At 30.1% G+C, this 20,999-nt stretch overlaps 1 long non-coding RNA gene across 1 annotated transcript in view; it reads left to right on the forward strand.

Moving 5' to 3' along the window:
- The first annotated feature begins 2,869 nt into the window (after nucleotides 1-2,869).
- The window catches only part of LOC142331445 (uncharacterized), a 28,513-nt gene continuing 10,383 nt past the window's right edge, over nucleotides 2,870-20,999 (forward strand). The window contains exons 1-2 of the long non-coding RNA XR_012757996.1: nucleotides 2,870-2,995; nucleotides 14,345-14,492. This is a non-coding gene — a long non-coding RNA (uncharacterized LOC142331445). The remainder of the gene's footprint in view (nucleotides 2,996-14,344; nucleotides 14,493-20,999) is intronic.

Below are 20,999 nucleotides of genomic sequence, written 5' to 3' on the forward strand. Positions count from 1 at the left end.
ATGTACGCGCGTACAACATACATTTGATTTGAATATTATAGACGGGCTTAACCGTAAAATATGGAGGTCGACTAGATATAACTGAAATTTAGATATAATACTAATTATTACCTCCTTACATACCATTCCTGGTTTCTATAATCTGTCATAAAAAATGTGGGTGGGGTGGCTCTGTTATTTACCTTTTTCTACTGATGACTATTAAAGTCATAAAGGACTGCGTTGTTACAAAATTTTCCAGATCCTAACCGGGTAACGAATTCGAAACTTTTAGTCTGGCAAGTAAGAAGCTACCTCTGTAACAGCGTGGAGGTCATGTTACATCTAAAAAAATTAATATATATTTTTTTTAATCCCTGATTTGATATTTAAACAAATAGAGTAATAATTACACAATTGTATATGCGCGCGCATATATACAATTGCGGGTCTGTATTTACATGTACTATATTTTGACCTTGATTACGTATATAAACTGATTATTAGATGTAATTTAAACTGATTTAATTTAAGCTGATTTGGAAGTCGAGAGTTACAGCGTTCAAGTCCTAGTAAAGCCAGCTATTTTTACACGGATTTGAATACTAGATCGTGGATACCGGTGTTCTTTGGTGGTTGGTTTCAATTAACTACACATTTCAGGAATGGTCGAACTGAGACTGTACAAGACTACACTTCATTTACACTCATACATATCATCCTCTGAAGAATTATCTAAACAGTAGTTACCGGAGGCTAAACAGGAAAAAGAAAGTAAAGATGTAATTTAAAAAAAATTGAAAATTTCGTTTTAAGTTCTTTGTGTATGGTTGGCTGTAATAATAATAATAATAATACATCCATTTATAGTTTAAGTGAAAATTTATTCTCTTTAATATTTTATATAATTATAATTTGTGCAGAATTAATAATAAATTTAAAAAATCTGACGTGGACACCGCATGACTTCCTTGTACGCCTATTAAATTGCATATACACATTTTTTGCTGCACTTCATATAAAGTTATTTCATTTGAAAGTGAGTACGATCCTCTAATTTATTAATGAAGTGTTACACAATTGCTGAAATATTCGTTTTTATTCACATCAAATATTCATACAATTATTAATTCAACAATCTTACATGAAATAGTAGGACAGAGTAAAATTCCTTTTATTATTCGTATTACTACATCAGTGTTATTCGTATCTTCGTGAGTTGCTGATTAACAAAAGTTTTAGATTTCTGTTGTGTCGTATAAACAAAAGTTAATAATAATTAAACTATTCCGTTTAGTGAACTCCTGTATACCGGTTACAAATGTTAATTTCGACCTAGCTGTGTAAAATATTCACATTTTATTATTGAATTATTTGCTGAATAATAAAAAATGAAAAAGAAATAATCATACAGGAAAAAGAAAGATAACATGAAGAAATATATCTCAAAAAAAGAGGAAGAAAATGAATATGAAGGGGAAGAAAATGTTTAGAATACGGGAAGAATAACAAAAATTAGGAGAAGATGAAAGATATAAAGAGGAAGAAAATGTTAAAACTAAAGAAACAATAAAAAAAAAAAAAAGATTGAGAGATGGTAAATATGAAGAGGAAGAAAATGTTAAGACAAGGAAAGAATAAAAATATTAAGAGGGATGATGAATATAGAGAGAAAATTTGAAAAATAGAGAACGTGTACGCTAATTAAGAGCGGAAAAATTATATAAAACGAAAGCAAGATTAAATGATTGGCAACAAAAAACAATTAAACGAAATGATGATCAACTCCGACTTAAGGAGAATATTGTCCGATAATATAAGAGTAATGAACTAAAAAATTAGAATTATTTGCAATTTATTAAAGATCGGACACGTATGCCTCAGTGTATATGTTGTTCTTGTGTGGGACTATTTTTCAGTCACTCTGTAGTTAACTTTAATGTGGATAAAATTAAACAGAAAATTCCAGAATAATTAAACAGAAATTAAACTAGAAAATCCAAAAAATAATACGATTTTAAATTATAATTTTCAATTAATATTAAATAATCAGATGTTTCATCAACATCTATTACATATACAAATACAAGTAATGTGTATATATACGTATACGTATACATGTATATATATCGTATGTAATTCTTATTAAATTATATTTATACTTTTTTAAAGTAACATTTTATTTCACTAATTATTTTTGTCACTTTTTATTTATTATCACTGAATTATTATGTATTGTAATTTTTTTTTACAATCACGGGTTAATTATATATTAAATCAATATATTTAAATTTAAAAAAAAAAAGGTAAAATAAACAAATGGAGATGAAGTCTGATTGAAACCGATGTGCCTTCCCTTTAAGATCAAAATATTTTATTAATTAAAATTTTATTTTTAATTTCGATTGCAATCAAAAAGGGAGGTGCACAACTAGATGTTACAACAGTGCTAAATACAAAATTTCAACATCCTATGGCTAATCGTTTTTGAGTTATGTGATATACAATCGCACATACATACGCCACGACGAAACTAGTCAAAATGGATTCAGGGATGGTTAAAATGGATATGTACGTTGAAATCTGAAAACCGAAACGTATCGCAATTACAATACTTCTTTTACTTCGTAAAATAAAGTAAAAATAATTTAATATTAGACAACGTATAATGGATGGTCTAATGTAAAAAAAAAAAAAAAACTGATGGTGATTGAAACAGTTTGCGAACCAAATTTTAAATGGAATAATTTTTCATGATAATTTTGTTGTATAAAAGTAGCGGTGGAAGAAGTCTGTCGCTGACGATCGTTGCCGTAGTGAGGCGAAGCATCATGAGAGAAAAAATTAATGAAATCCGGCAACACTGTTGTACTTGTCGGCGGGAAGTCATGGTAGATTACTTATACGCAGTACAATTAGTGCTTCGATGTAACAGTTGTTTAACCTAAACTAATCCCACTTGTAACGTCGTCGAATTTGCATATTTCTATTGAGATATTTGTTATTACTGATTAAGGTGAGTTTTATTTTATATTTTTAATATTATTACAATTTTTTATACTATAATTTGCATTTGTTTTATCCTTTGTTTGTATTATTCAAATAATATACGAGTAAATTAAATAATCTTTTTAACAGAAATTCTTTAGTAAAAAGATTAGAATTACTGAAAAGAAACATACTTCAATATAACGTAAATGTAATTCAAGCTACCTTAAATAAAATTTCAGACTCCCAAGATTTTATTAAGTGCAATATTACATCCGAAAACCGTATTTATTCCGTTCTTTACACACAATAAATAAACTGCATGTCATTGTACATACTGAATTAATGTCTACTCAAATATTCTAATTTTAAAATATTTATTACATTAAAAATGTTAGAACCCAGTTTACACTCATTTGTACAATGAGATATATACAACAAATAATTCATTATGAGTTTTTATATTGTATCATTTTCCATATTTAATTTATCTGTTTTTAAGAATTAAAAAGAAAATCATAAAATTGTTGAAAATGTATATCGATATTTTTTTAGAAGAAAATGATTTTTAAGAAAAATTTAATGACCTTCCTTAGATCGTTCGGTTGGTAAATTAATCGACTGATATACCGCTAATTCTGGGTTGGAATCCCAGCATCATTCGGCATTCCTTATCAGTCACAAAATATCTCATAACTACTCATAAGTAATAATGTAAACAGAAATTACTCGTAAATTATACGAAGATTAATTTTTCCTTTAAAATATTCGGAACGAGCGTTAAAATATTTAAAATTTTATTCGTAACATTTAAAAAATATTTACCTATAATTTTTTTAATTGAATTTTCCTTTTAAAGTGTATTATAAGGCACAAAAAAATCGCTTCAGTAGGTGACTGGATCAAACAACCTGCTAACATGTCGAAGGTTCTGGTTTGATTCCAGACACGGGTTCAATAATTCTTCTTATCAGCCGTGATTCATCTAGTTAATTATGTGTTTAAGAAGGAATTATACATCGCAAATATATATGAAAAAACTGTTTTTCATTTTGAGGCATTCTGACCGCACTATTAGGTTTTATAGAAAATCTAAAATTATGAAGGATTCTGTGTGATCGGCCTGTTAGATCTTGAGATTATCCAGTATAAACTAATTGTGTAAATTATAATGGTATAATTATAATGGTGTAAATTAAATTTAAATCTATGTAGACTGAAATTTTTTTTATTATACATTGTTCGTTATGATTTTTTAAATGAATCTAACAGAAAAAAATCACATTAGTAGTTGGGTTCTATAACGATCGACTGATGTACTGAAGGTCCTGTACTGAAGTTCGATTCTGAACTTGGGTTAGGCATTTTTATATGATTACCATTTCATCTCATTCATTACTTACAATAATAAACGACGCGAAATAAAGAAATTACAAAAAACGATGTTTCTTTAGCTGATCAAAGGAGCACTGAAATTAAAAAAATTTAAGTAGCAAAATTTATCGATGTACTCTTATTTTCTAAATAAAATTCTATATGTTTAATTTTTTATTACTAAAAACGATTTTTCCCCTTAAAAACAAATTTAAGCGAAAAGGACGATTACAGTGGTAGTTCAATTGCTAGAAAACCGACTAAAATACTGAAGGTTCTCGGTTTGATTCCAAGCATAGGTTTGCCTTTCCTCAACAAATCAAGATCTATATAAATAATTACGCGTAAGTAAATACTTTCACAGGAGTTATAAATTTAAAAAGTACGTAATTTCAACAGAGGATTGGAGACCTTGTTTTCAGTTCGATTCCCAGCTTGTGTTCTTTTTTTGCGGCTATTTATCACATTGGATCTCATTAACTACGCAGAAATAAAATTTAACTTTTTTTTTTTTTTAATAATAAATGGGTATAAAAAAGACTAGATCGCTGAAGGGAGATTTGCAGAATACTGAAATTCCGATGTTAGAAATAAATTATTTTTATTTAAAAAAAAATAAATTAAAGAATAATTTTCGATTAAAAAAGAAGGTATGTTTTTCGCAAAAAGAAAATTAGAGACCGGATCCTGGGTTCGAATTCAGCTTGTGTTCATTAACTACTCAAAGTCATTGTGTTATTATAATAAAGTCTGTAGAAAGCGTAGGATCACTAATAAAGGGTATACTATAATAAATAAATTTTAAGGTACTGCATTTCTGAATCAGATAATGAACTATTTTCTAGAAATAAGTGAATTAATATTATAATGTTCAGGTCATTGCTTTAAAATTAAACGAATCGGGAAGGTATGAATAATCGATTATAAAATATATATTTATTTCCAAAATAATTACTTCCATCCAAACATTTAAACGAAATTTTGGTTAATAAAAATAGCTTTCTTTTTAGATAATTACAATTACTTAGGAATAGAAAACAACTCTAGTATTCGGACAAATGAGAATTAGGAGTGCGGTTAATTGGGGCACCTAATTAAATATTATAATTAATTGAATCTCGTGCATTAAAAGTGATTAAATACGATGTCTGGAGTTTGCCATTTAAAAAAAATTATTTTTGTGTGTAGTTGCACAGCTTGGGTTATTAATCCAAGGATATCAGATTCGAATCCTAATCGTATTCATTAAAAATGATTTATATTAATGTACATGTATAATTTACAATTTTTAGCTATATCTACGTATACCGCTCTCTACCCGTCTCGATCGAAAAATAAAGCTAATCAGCAAACCGGTTAATTAAAATACTTATCGATTCCTCTACTGTTCCGTTCACAAATGTTTTTTCTGTATTTATCCCCGTAGGCTGCTCCTTAATAAAAATAAAAATTATAGGAAAGTAATTTGGAAGTCATAAAGGTTTTATAGGCATTTTACTAAAAATGAATTAAACTTTCAAAATTAATGATGCCTCTGTCAATAGCATTTTATGGAGACTGATGCATATCATTTTATTAGCATCTTCAAAAATTATATTTTATACATTTTTTATTATTTTCATTTGAAATAAAAAAAAAAATAAATTGTACTTAATCGTATTATTTTTTATCTCTATATCTATCCAAGGTATGATTAGGCATAAATGTGCCGCAGGGTTGAACATAGAGCAACCCCGTGCGAAGTTAGGACGGTAACTAATTGTCTTAGACTGCATCTTAAACAAAAAATAATGTTACTGCCTTTTTTACCTCATACGAGCGCGGGAACGCATGCGCAGGTAAGGAGTATTTCAGACCTGTTTACTTCCTTGTACAAAGTAAAGGAAGTATTGTAATCACGAAAAATTTCAGTTTTCAGATTTCAACGGAAATATCCATTTTGACCGTCCCTGAATCCATTTTGACTAGTTTCGTCGTGACGTCTGAACGTACATATATATCTCGCATAACTCAAAAACGATTAGCCGTAGGATGTTGAGATTTTGGATTTAGGACTGTTGTAACATCTAGATGTGCACTTACCCTTTTGATTGCAAACAACTGAACCGAAAGTGTCCAAAAAAGCCCAAAATCCAAAGAAATTTGGATTTTGGACATTTTCTTAACTGTAATAATAAGCCCTCATTGAGAGCTTTTCAATGACATATCATAAGTGGTACTTATTTTTATTGGTTCCAGAGTTATAGTTAAATAAAGGTTTAATTAGTGACATATTTGGATCTTACAAGGGGAAGGCACATCGGTTCGAATCAGACTTCATCTCCCTTTTTTTAATTTCTTTTTATTTAAATATATTGATTTATTAATAATTATTAACCACTATGATTGTGATTATTAACACAGTGATTATAAATAAAAAAAAATTACAATAAATAATTCAATAATAACAAAAAATATATATATATGAAAAAAAATCAAAAAATTCTTTATTAAAGAATTAGAGGATCGTATCTCACTTTCAAACGAAATAAGTTTAAATAAAATGCAGCAAAAAATGTGTATATGTAATTTAATAGACGTGAAAGGAAGTCACGTTGTGTCCACATCAGATTTCTTTTTTAAATATGACACTGAGGTAGTTTAATATTTTCGTACGTAAAAATTAACTGAATTCGGATCCAGAACCTTTTGGATATAAGTCAATTTCGTGATACATTTAATCTGATTAAGTAAAATGAAATGTACATTGTTTTGTCAACCAGAACGGTAGTAATAAAAAATAACCAGAAAATTGAGTCCTGCTGCCATTTCAATATGTATTATTCGTTGATTGTTAGTTAAGCATGTCAATTGACCTGACAATTTCTAATGCAGTAAATTTTCTCTAAAAAAAGTATTCTTCCCGTACATTTTTTGGGTCGGTGAAATCAAAGAATGGATCTGTGATGTACAAAAAGTATTTTGTTAAGTTTTTGGAGGGCGCGCGCACACACAATATTTTTAATGTAACTCTTACTCGTATTTATTGTTAAAACAGTGAGGGTGGCGTTGCATCTGAAGTTCGTCTGAATTCCGTTCTTTTTATACATTAAATAATTCTAGGTTCGATTTCCGGTTACGCTTGGCATTTATTATCAAAATTCATAACATGAAAAAATAAAAATAAAAAAAAACAATGTAAAAAAATGCGTGATAGTAACTGACGTTTGTCGGCCTCCGTAGCGCGAGTGATCGTGTCTCGGCCTTTTATCCGGAGGTCCCGGGTTCGAATCCCGGTTAGGTATGTCATTTTCACACACTACAAAATTGCCATTTGATCTCATCCTGTGAAGCAATACATAACGGATGCCCTGAGTAAATGAAAAAAAAAATCTATACTTTGTATGTTGTCAATACGAGTAAAATAAATTAATAAAAAAAAAAAAAAATACTAGTTATAAATATTCGTTTAATTTAGTGAGAGATAACTTTTTAAATCATACTGCAATCTTCGACATAACTGCTCGCCGACGCGCTGTCTACAATTCCCGCCTTGACATGACACGTTTAACCTTGAACTGAGTTCAAGGTTAAACTACAATGCCGTCCCGTACACCACTGCGTAAAACACATTTTAACTATAATAATTATTTACGAGTTATAACGCTGAATAAAATAAACCGTTCGATTCATTTCTTTCTCATACACCGGCTTTTTATTTATTTATTTATTTTCTTAATTTTTATTTATTTTTTTTATAAATTTTTATTTATTTATTTTAAAAATTTTTATTTATTTATTTTAAAAAATTTTTATTTATTTATTTTATATTTTAAATACACGTATAAGCAGCGTGGATGTAAGATGTGTCGAAGCCGATAATATCGAACCTTGGTTCTTCAATATGTTTTTTTTTTTTTTTTAAGTAGGTTTAAATAAATTTAACTGTTTGGAGACCAAATTGATTCCAAACGACGTGTTTTATAAATATTACAAATGCGATTGTTTTTTTGAAATTTGATTATGATATGAAAGCCGAACCCAGGATCTTCCACTTAAGATTTTTTTAATAGTGATACTCGGATATTCATTACGAATAGAACTACAGCCTTCTGTAGATATACAGCCTTCGCTGCGGTGAAAGAAGTGAAGGTGTCATTTGTACGACTGAACATCATTTCCGTTTCCGTAGGTTAGTACATTGTTACGCGACAACATATATTAGCTAAGTAAAGAATCTAACGGAAAACGGCTTCTTCCTAATTCTCCTTAGCGAATTCACTAGCCGTAACTCGATAACAAACTGTTTTTTCGGATATATGTTTGTACGAACCTTTCTTCTTAATTTCAAGCTCTCGTATCGGTTCCCAAACTATTTCTGTTTCCTCCTAAATCATCTTGTGTATAAATATATATATTTAATTGCATAAATTAAAATATAAAAAAAAAATTACACGATGCGACGATGAATTTGAACGTTTAAAAAATTGAGATGGGATTACTCTCCTCTCACAGTGAAAAATATAATTTTTGTTATTTTATGAAATAATTTCATAGAATCGTACATAAAAAATATATCAGAGATTAAAATTTAGTTTGATTTGTCTATATTTATTCCTTATAATATTTAAAAGAACTATGATTAGGTAGTTATAAATATGCTGGAGGTTGGAAATTGAAAGCACCCTTGAGAAGTTAGGTCCGATAACGAAATTATTACTACAGTGCATCTTCGGTAAGGAATTTCATGATGTTTCTACCCCTCAAAATTTTCGCGCGCCCATATGCACCCAAGAGAGAAGGAGAGAGGGAGAGAGAGAGAATTCTCACGCTGTTTGAGGTAGACTGAGGTTTAAAAGAGGGGATGATGCTTTGCGATGTTACATTTATTTTTCAAGAGCGACTCCTATTTTTATAATTGTGTTCTCTAAATAAGTTTTCATACTAAATTCTTACAGTATTTTGTATTTAATTTTATTCTCTTGTGAAATATTAAATTTCGTTATTTTAATTTCATCCACTTCATATTTCTCGCTCGTTAAAATGCACGTGTAGGATATTACGAGGTCGTATTGTAAATAAAATTGGAAAAATTTGATCTGTTTATTTAATATTATAATGTTTGTTTATATATTACTTTACAAAACGGATAAACGTTATCGTAATATTTTTATTATACCTATTAAAATTAAAGGAAATTAATTATTATTTTAATAAAATGTAATTCCTATAAAATAATGGACTAATCTTTATTTAATTTAATTATGTCAGATGTATATATAAGAAAAAAGGACTACATAATTATTAACTCTCATACCAATAATGACCGTTATGTTAAGGGTTATATTTGAATTGTCCGACAATAGACGCGAAGGAAGACAGCTGGCCGTTCTGTTCACCACCCCCCTCTCGTGACTCACACCATCTTCGCATTAGTCATCGACTGACAAATCTTTTAACTTGACACGTCATGCAGCTACCACAAAAAATAAAAAATAATTACCTCTAAAATTTTTCTTTACAAAATACTCCTCCATCAGCGTATGATCCATACAATTTTATAAATTATCATATTTGTCATCGGCTATTGAAGTATTTTTTTGTATTTATTAAAATATTTATTACTATAAAAAAAATATTTTATTTATTTAAATTATTTATTTTATTTAAATTTTTATTTATCATTAAACAATTTGTTTTAATCACAATCTTATTATTTTTTTTAAATTAGCGCAAATGATGTATTTTCAATAAATTAAATAAAATTCTACCTTCAAAACACAAGAGAGTGATGAAGCTTTCTATTATTTAATCAAATGTAATGTTTCATCTTGATAGAACTATACGTGTACATGTCTTCATCAGTAATGCAAGAATTCACACGTACACGTACATGCTGCGCGCAAAGGGAGAAATCTGTTACCAGATAATTACAATTTTTACTTTTTAATTTTTATTAAAATAACGTTTATTTCTTAGCAAATGTTATATATTCATAAATATATGCATGGAAACATCAGAATATTTAATTTACTAAACAATTTACACGAATCACATTTACCGGTACAAAACAAAGTTCTGGTAGCCCATTTTAGTATATTTTTTTACCTTTTCAAGTAATCACAAAACATAGTATTATATTTTAGACAAGATATACATAAAGGTAATAAATGATAACGATGATACAAGATTAGCATTTTATTAAAACAGACTCGCTTGTAAATGAAATCGGTTTAGTCATCTCATGAAAATTTGCTACGTAATTAGACGGTTCAAACATTTTACATAATGTACAACAGAAAATGTTACTATTAAAGGGAATAATATTTATGTAATTAGCAATGTTATTTCTTACTGAGAAGTGGATCGCACAAACTTTAACCATATTTAAAGCTAAAGTTAGGATTTGCATGGCGGGTCGGTAACTTTATGTAAGAATTCAATTTTCACTATGAGGTTTACAAAGTTTTATTCTGTTTTGCTTGATCTGTCTGAAAATTGTCCGGAGTGCTAGGTGGAAGAGACCACCCAACATGTATTGTTTTTCCGCGCGATTCTCCATAGAGCGTAGAGAGATGCTCGGCAACCTGAGACGTGAGTACATGTTCCGCCCTAGGTGGAGGTTAGTCGGTAGTGCGCAGGAATACATACGCCCTTGCATGATGAATGTAACAAGGTGTAGCATTGCGCACAGTATTCGGCGCGCATGCGTATATTCTACCGGGTTATTTGAACATATAAGTAAGGGATTTTGGGACAAAAGTTTTTAGTTGTACACAAATTTTACAAAATTTTAAATACATGATAATGATTAAACGAGCTAACAATCGAATATTTACTTATGATTATTCACTTTCAATATGAATTAGTATTATTTGGTACTGATAAAGTTGTAATATTTATTAAAAATAATAACAAATTTTTTTTTAATAATCCTTAATAAAAATAAATATTTTATACAAGTCTATTGATTCTTAAGAGTATTGAAATTGATTGTTAATTAAGATAAAATTCAAAATAGTGAATGAAAACCTAAACAAACAAACAGGGGACATCTTATGAAGTGCAACTGACACTTACTCTTCTTGTAGCGTGTGTGGCTCTATGGTAACGACTCCTTTTGCTATTCATGGGGTTCGGTATCGAATCACCGATAATTTTTTTTTATGCTCATAAAATATTTTTTTTACTAATATTATTTTCCATTTATTATGTGAAACTATTTAATGCTGTTAAAATGGAAAATCAACTAAATGGGAGATAACTTATTTCAAAATGTTATAACTAAAGATCCGATATTATATATTTTGGTCGATCTTCGGAATTTGATGATTTTTTAGTTTAATTAAAATTATTATCGCAAAACAATTTTTGAAAGAAATTGCTTTTAATAATCTAATTTACACGGGAAAATGAGATATTACTTATTTTTTTACGGATACCAAAATGAATATTACTTTATAATACTGAAATAAAAATAAAATAAAAAGTTGTTTAGTGAAAAATAATTTTATATTCGATAAACATATTTTTCTAATGAGTCAAATGAAATGCAAGGGATTTTCTAGGTAAACCATTTTAAACGCGTGCAATAAAAAGAACAATTGCAAAAGGGTCGGTTTTGGTTTTTATGTTAATAAAAACTATTTTATTTTCTATTTCATATAAAATGTTTCCATTATATTTTCATTTTGAATTAAATTTTTTTTTTGTCTTCAGTCATTTGACTGGTTTGATGCAGCTCTCCAATATTCCCTATCTAATGCTAGTCGTTTCATTTCAGTATACCCTCTACATCCTACATCCCTAACAATTTGTTTTACATATTCCAAACGTGGCCTGCCTACACAATTTTTTCCTTCTCCTGTCCTTCCAATATTAAAGCGACTATTCCAGGATGCCTTAGTATGTGGCCTATAAGTCTGTCTCTTCTTTTAACTATATTTTTCCAAATGCTTCTTTCTTCATCTATTTGCCGCAACACATCTTCATTTGTCACTTTATCCACCCATCTGATTTTATAACATTCTCCTATAGCACCGCATTTCAAAAATCTTTTCCTGACATTTAAATTAATTTTTGATGTAAACAAATTATATTTCTTACTGAAGGCTCGTTTAGCTTGTGCTATTCGGCATTTTATATCGCTCCTGCTTCGTCCATCTTTAGTAATTCTACTTCCCAAATAACAAAATTCTTCTACCTCCATAATCTTTTCTCCTCCTATTTTCACATTCAGCGGTCCATCTTTGTTATTTTTACTACATTTCATTACTTTTGTTATGTTCTTGTTTATTTTCATGCGGTAGTTCTTGCGTAGGACTTCATCTATGCCGTTCATTGTTTCTTCTAAGTCCTTTTTACTCTCGGCTAGAATTACTATATCATCAGCAAATCGTAGCATCTTTATCTTTTCACCTTGTACTGTTACTCCGAATCTAAATTGTTCTTTAACATCATTAACTGCTAGTTCCATGTAAAAATTAAAAAGTAACGGAGATAGGGAACGTCCTTGTCGGACTCCCTTTCTTATTACGGCTTCTTTCTTATGTTCTTCAATTGTTACTGTTGCTGTTTGGTTCCTGTACATGTTAGCAATTGTTCTTCTATCTCTGTATTTGAACCCTAATTTTTTTTTAAATGCTGAAGATTTTATTCCAGTCTACGTTATCGAATGCTTTTTCTAGGTCTATAAACGCCAAGTATGTCGGTTTGTTTTTCTTTAATCTTCCTTTTACTATTGATCTGAGGCCTAAAATTGCTTCCCTTGTCCCTATACTTTTCCTGAAACCAAATTGGTCTTCTCCTAACACTTCTTCCACTCTCCTCTCAATTCTTCTGTATAGAATTCTAGTTGAGATTTTTGATGCACGACTAGTTAAACTAATTGTTCTGTATTCTTCACATTTATCTGCCTCTGCTTTCTTTGGTATCATGACTATAACACTTTTTGACTATGACTCATGACTATAACACTGAATTAAAATAATTAAAGTTAATTATCTTGTGAACCGCTCTGTATCTAATAGTACATTAATAATTAATTCAAGGTAAATTGTTTATTAAGAAAAATTATTATATTGTTAAGAAATAAACGAAATTAATCATTCAGATCATAATTCTCGACTCCACATACAGTCAATTAAATTTTTTTACAAAATAAACAAAAAAACCTACACTCCATATTTATTTGGAAGTGCGTGTACACGCACACGTGAGTTTGGCACTTCCTATTTATAAATATTAGAGTAAAAATCCACATTTCGACGCCAATTTTCATATACGTCAATAAATTTTATATTTTTTTGTTTCAAAAGTTTGTTTATTTTTGATAATTCTGCCTTTAATTACATTGATGTATTGCTTCTGTTTCTGCGCCAACCGCATAAACGAATTTAAACATCATGGCGGGAAAAGGATTTTGGGACGAGCCACTGCGCAACGCTAGGTGTGCGACACTTTGTTACTTTCATCATGCGCCCTTGTTTGTAACTGGGGGAACCTGTTAGCGAGCCCGACACTGCTTAGGCGCCCGTAAATGGGGTTCCTACACGACTAATCATTAATTAGTCGTGCTTAATGCGTATCGTAAGTTGGTTAATTTGTATCTATAATTATAAGCGGTAAACGTTTTTGTTATTATTTATATCACCCGATATTACCATTTCCATTTATTTATTATACAAATATACTCATAATTTAACCAAATTTAACCTACGCTCGCTTTGCTCGCTAACCTTGATTAATTAACAGAGTAATATTTTTTTGTGTATTTAAACAAAAATTAGAGTATAGGTTATTGGTTTTTAATATCTGAATAGATTTTAAATACATTCAAATGTTAAAATAGGTCTAGATTCGATTAATTATCGATTTGAAATTTTTTTCAAACTGCGGTACCACCGAAAGTGCGCAAGTGCCAATTTACTTTTGTAATTTTTTAAGTTACAATGAAATACTTACTTTTAGTAACACTTTACAATGTTACTGATCATATTAGACCGTTTTATTTTTTCTCTTACAGATGCAAGAGGACTGCCACGATTTCCTACATGTAATCGCAGCACGATTTTTGGTGAAGATTATGTTCGGAAATTTCACGATTTATTCTATTTTTCTAAATTCTATTCTTCCCTTAAAAAGGCGAAGGCTTAAGAATTAACAGTACCAAGGTAAGCAGTTTACAGTTAAAATCTCATTCAGACAGCTAAAAAGTTAATGATGCGTCAACAAAGATTTTTAAATGCGGTTACGAATTAGTAAATTGTTGTAAATAACTTTTTAAAAACGTGAAGAAATCTTAGAAAACAAAGGCGGAGATAGACAAATTTGAAACACCAGTAAAAGAAGTATTATTCATTTTTTAGGTACTTTTTCGTTTATTCCCCTCCCCCCCCCCCAAAAAAAAAACGTTTCCAAGTTTTTCCCCTGGAAATAACTCAAAATAACACGAAATATTAACAACCAGGTTGGAGAAATAATACAATATAACCATTTATATGTATTTATTTTATAAATATAATCTAACCAAAGTTCTTTTACTGGTTTTTTTTTATATGAATGCAAATTAGCTTGACAGACGGGACTCTGCCCATTTGACACCCGGTAGTATCGGACCCCTAATCTAACCAAAGTTAACCTAGGCAAACTTCACTTGTTAACCTTGACTAATTAACAGCAATGTTTTCAGTATTTAAATAATAAATTCTGTAAATATTGCAATTATTTATGATAATCAAATCATTACTGTTAATTAGTCAAGGTTAGCGTGCAAAGCGAGCGTTCGTTAAGTTTGTAGTATGTTAAGTTGAAATATAGGTCCTTTTTCGGTAAGTGGGTACCACATTTTTCCTTTTTTTACTTCCTTGTACGAAGTAGAGGTAGTATTGTGATAGCGAAAAATTTCGGTTTTCAGATTTTAACGGAAATATCTATTTTGATCATCCCTGAATCCATTTTGACTAGTTACCGCGTGACGTCTGTTCATATGTATTTATTTCGCATAACTCAAAAACGGTTAGCCGTAGGATGTTGAAATTTTGGATTTAGGACTGTTGTAATATCTAGTTGCGCAATTTCACTTTTGATTGCAATCGACTGAACCAGTAATAAGCCCTCATTGAGAGCCTTTCAACGATATATCATAAGTGGTACTAACTTTTATTGGTTCCACAGTTATAGTCAAATAAATTTTTTATTAATGACATATTTGGATCTTACAAGGGGAAAGCACATCGGGATGAATCCCACTTCATATATATATATATATATATATATATATATATATGTATGTATATATATTTTAACTTTTTTTTAATTTAAATATTTTGATTTATAATAATTATTAACCTCTGATTGTAAAAAAAAAACTACGATAAATAATAATTCAATAATAGTAATAAAAAAATATATCAGCAGTTATGAATGAAATAAAAACTTATGTACTTTTCATTAAAAAAAAAAAAAAAATGTGCATATGTGATTTAGTAAGCGTACAAGGAAGTCATGTGGTGCCCAGATCAGATTTTTTGTAAGATGTTTGTTATCTCGCATAACTCAAAACGATTAGCCGTAGTATGTTGAAATTTTAAATTTAGGACTGTTGTAACATCTAGTTGTGCACCTCCCATTTTTATTGCAATCGACCGGACCAAAAGTGGCCAAAAAATTCAAAGTTTTTGGATTTTGGGCTTTACTTAACTGCATTAATAAGCCTTCATTGAGAGATTTTCAACTAATATACAGGGTTTCCCATATAAAACGCAACCCAACCTTATATTGGTAGGTATTGACATAATAAAAAGGCATGTGTAAATGTAAATGTAATTTTTATTATTACCATCCATTACCTTACATTTAGAGTAAATGTTGGAAGTGGCTGCCATCTTCTTGAATACAAGCTTCAATTCTTTTTACAGCGTTTCTTGCAACTTTTTTCAAAGTTTGTGGCCGGATATTTAATACAGCTTGTTCAATATAGACTTTCAATCGTTCAAGTGTTAGTGGTTTGTTGCTGTAGGCTTTTTCTTTGAGGTAACCCCGTAGAAAAAAATCCGCCGCAGTCAAATCTGGAGATCTTGGTGGCCACAAGCCTCGACCGATAACACGATTACCAAAGAATTCCTCGACGAAATCAGAAGTTGAACCTGCGTAGTGCGATGTCGCACCGTCATGTTGTAGCCAGCAGTGTCTGTCTTCCTTTTCCTAGAGTGCGATGAACTGAAATAAAATATCCTGATATCGTTCTGCATTAATGGTGTACTCGAAAAAAAATAGGACCGATTATTTTCTTCCGCGATATCGCGCACACACGCCCGACTTCTGCGTGTGTAATTGTTTTTCGTCATAAACGTGGGGATTTTCAGCGCTCCAAATTATACTGTTTTGGCTGTTTACGTAGCCATCCGAATGAAACCGTGTTTCATCTATGAAAAATAACGAATCCATAACATTAATTCCCTCACGCAGAAATCGACGGAACCGTTGACAATATTGTAGCCGTTTTTCTTTGTCGGGCTCAAGAAGTCGATGAACCGTTTGAATGCGATAAGGTCGTAATTGTTTGGTCGCCCGATGAACGGTTGATTTAGACAAATTAATTTCAGCAGACAAACGTCTGATCGATTTATTTGGCGAGTCGAGTAATCGGTCTTTGATTTCAGCGACTGTATCTGTATTCAACACTGACGCAGATCTTTTGTGTTCCTTGTTATTAACAGAACCGGTTTCTCTCAATTTTCCAACTAACCTTAATACTGATGTTTTGTTAGGAGCCGGTTTATCCGGGTACTTATGGCGAAACAAATCTTGCATTGCAATCGCTGATTTCGTACTGAAGTACGACTCAACAATGAAAACACGTTCATCTAGCGAAAACACCATCTTGTGTCTAGCAATACACTGAACGTTATGATTGCATTGTTATTACTGTCGGTAGTTTTCTATTGCGTCGCCGCGATGTTCAGATGTTGGACGAGTACATTTCAGTAACGAGTAAGGGAGTAAGCTTGACTTTTGAAATTTCATAGATGAGTGATTGATGGGTTGCGTTTTATATGGGACACCCTGCAGTATGGGTAATGTAACGCCCCTTTTTCAATGTTGTTGAAAATCAGGCCGAACCTAAATATACATAAAAAATATTTTCATAAACAGGTTTTAAAGATATCAGAAAAAACTGTTTAGAAATAATGTTGGATATATTCCTGCTTTTAAATCCCATCGATTTTAAGCTATGAAGTTTTAAATCACGTAAAGACTTTCATCGTACTTAAAGCTTAATTTTCTACGATCGCTTACATAATTGTTGAGTTTGACTGCATCAATTGCTTAATACTGCTACTTGCCATCAACCTGTTTTGATACCGTTACGTGGTTTTGGAGCTATGTTCACAAAAAAGAAAATTATGAAATTATCTCAAAACGATTAAAATTTCAAAACTGTTTTTTTTGTTGACACTAACCCCTTTTCTTCATATCAGATCACATTTTGGATTATTATGAAATTAAAATATTATAGCGATACTAGCATATGACAGTGCTTGGAAAAATTTGATTTTGGCTTCAAACATTTTTTTTTATTTTTATAAAAAATTTTATAAAAAGACTGGTTTGATGTAGCTCTCCAAAATTCCCTATCTAGTGCTAGTCGTTTCATTTCGTTTTACCCTCTACATCCTATATCCCTAACAATTTGTTTTACATATTCTAAACGTAGCCTGCCTACACAATGTTTTCCTTCTACCTGTCCCTCCAATATTAAAGCGACTATTCCAGGATGCCTTAATATGTGGCCTATATGTCTGTCTCTTCTTTTAGCTATATTTTTCCAAATGCTTCTTTCTTCATCAATTTGCCGCAACACCTCTTCATTTGTCACTTTATCCACCCATCTGATTTTTAACATTCTCTTATAGGATCGCATTTCTAAAGCTTCTAATCTTTTCTTCTCAGATACTTCAATCGTCCAAGTTTCACTTCCATATAAAGCTACGCTTCAAACATATACTTTCAAAAATGTTTTCCTGATGTTTAAATTAATTTTTGATGTAAACAAATTATATTTCTGACTGAAGGCTCGTTTCGCCTGTGCTATACTGCATTTTATATCACTCCTGCTTCGTCCGTTTTTAGTAATTCTACTTTCCAAATAACAAAATTCTTCTACCTCCATAATCTTTTCTGTTCCTATTTTCACATACAGTGGTCTATATTCGTTATTTCTACTACATCTTGTTACTTTCGTTTTGTTCTTGTTTATTTTCATGCGGTAGTTCTTGCGTAGGACTTCATCCATGCCGTTCATTGTTCCTTCTAAATCATTTTTACTCTCAGCTAGAATTACTATATCACAAAATCGTATCATCTTTATCTTTTTACCTTGTACTGTTACTCCGAATCTAAATTGTTCTTTAACATCATTAACTGCTAGTTCCATGTAAAAATTAAAAAGTAACGGAGATAGGGAACATCCTTGTCGGACTCCCTTTCTTATTACGGCTTCTTTCTTATGTTCTTCAATTATTACTGTTGCTGTTTGGTTCCTGTAAATGTTAGCAATTGTTCTTCTATCTCTGTATTTGAACCCTAATTTTTTAAAAATACTGATCCTTTTATTCCAGTCTACGTTATCGAAAGCCTTTTCTAGGTCTATAAATGTCAAGTATGTTGGTTTGTTTTTCTTTAAACAAACCGTTTTTGCTTCAATCATATATTTTGAATATGAATCGTACAATATTATTTCGCACTACGTAGTGCTTACAGAAATCTAATTCTGCCTTTCTATATAACAAATTACCCTTCAAATTACAACGTGAAAACCTTGAAAATATTTAAAAACGTACCCAAAAACCAATTTTGGTTCCTCTAACTCCGGTTTATGATAACCGATTCGCCTGAAAATCATTAGGGATCTATTTCCAACAGGTTTACATCACCCCCATCAAGTATCATAAAAATTGGTTTAAATTTTCGTATGGTAGAGCGGATGAAAAAATCTTATAACTGTATATAAACGTTGCAGAATTGTTTTCAGGAGACTCCAAATCGTACAGAAAAGTTTGTTTCCTTTCACCCACCGACATTCTCTTAGAAAATCTGAGCAGTAGCAGTACTGCAATAACAGTAGCAATAGCGATTTCTATAAATTCTTGGTAAATCCGCTATTTTCAAGTTCTCCGTAGTAGGGTTTGTAAAAGTAGATGCGGGATGCGTTTTTCCATTATTATACGATCGTCAGTGATAAAGCAAAAATTAATAAATGTACTAATAAGTATAAAAACACATATCCGAAAACATTATCTAAATTGTAATTAAAAAAAAAATTGATTGATTTTTTGATATGTGCAGATTAATATATGCACGTATCAAATGTAACAATATATTCAAGGATACGTATACAGGCTACAATTTGTTTCCAGAAGAATAGTTTTTTTTATAAAAATATGGTAGCATAATTTTTTTATGTGAATTACATTTATTTTCTATTGTAAATTATCGAATAGATTATCAATTTTTACAACTACAGTCGCTTCTGTGTTTCCTTTAAAGCAAAGTCTTTTGATCTGTTGCTCTCTCTCTCTCTCTCTCTCTGTGTGTGTGTATGTTTGTATGTGAGAGGGATAAAAACAAAAAAAGAAAGGCAGCTGCAGTATAGTTGTTAATTTTACTTTTATAATTACAGAAAAAAAACATGTCTTATCCTATGGTCAAGAGTATAAAATAAAATCTGTGTTGTTTTGATGGTAATATTTAAAACAAAAAATGCCGTTTAGTTAATGTTCAAGGACAAAAATGAGTACGTGCTATAACAAATAAGATACACACACCACAGCTTACAATAAAAAACATAATGTTGGAGGGGAGGGGGTAAAATGACAAACGAATAAGTGGGAGATAGACAGACAGACGTGACTCAATAGACACTCGTTTAATCTTTTTAACTGTTTTACTGTATTGTTCAGCTTTGTAAGGAAGAAATAAATCAATCCTCGTTTTATATTATTTTAAAAGTTGGCGTACGCGAGTGCACGTATTATTACTCACATGCACACGTATTATTAAATAAATTAAAAACTGTCCCATTACAATAAAAAAAAGATTATCAGTAAATCAAATAAATATTTACGCACGGTTTTAACTTTATCTTTCAACAGCGATCAACAGCTGACTGCTAAAACCATACTAAGCGAATTTGAATTTTTCGAATTTCTTCAAATGTTTTAATAAAGTGTATTTTATGAATAATATATTCTAAGGTATTCAATTAAAATAAAAAAAAAAAAAAATAAAATATTATGTCTGGAAAATAATTTATAACCAAATTCATTTTATATTTACCAATTTTAATTGATATTAATTGATCAAATAATACCGTTTTCCGTCTTAGAGAACATAAATTATTCTCTTTATTAAATTTTCTTTCTTACTTTTTCTAATTGAAAATATAAATATCGGTGTATAAAACGAAAGTTCAGTTCTGTAAATTACTATTCAAAAAACAAATTTGTTAATTTTTAACTAGATTAGCAATTCTGATGACGTAATGTTTTTATTAAATAATATTTTAATGTAGGTAAAAAGTAAATAAAATCATATTGAAATTAGATTCTAATTTTTATTTTAAAGTATATATTTCAAATTCAAATTTATATTTTAAACAAGGGGTTTAGTCACGAGGG

The sequence above is a fragment of the Lycorma delicatula genome, chromosome 10 (genome assembly GCF_047948215.1).
Source record: "Lycorma delicatula isolate Av1 chromosome 10, ASM4794821v1, whole genome shotgun sequence".
Classification (NCBI taxonomy): Eukaryota; Metazoa; Arthropoda; class Insecta; order Hemiptera; family Fulgoridae; genus Lycorma; species Lycorma delicatula.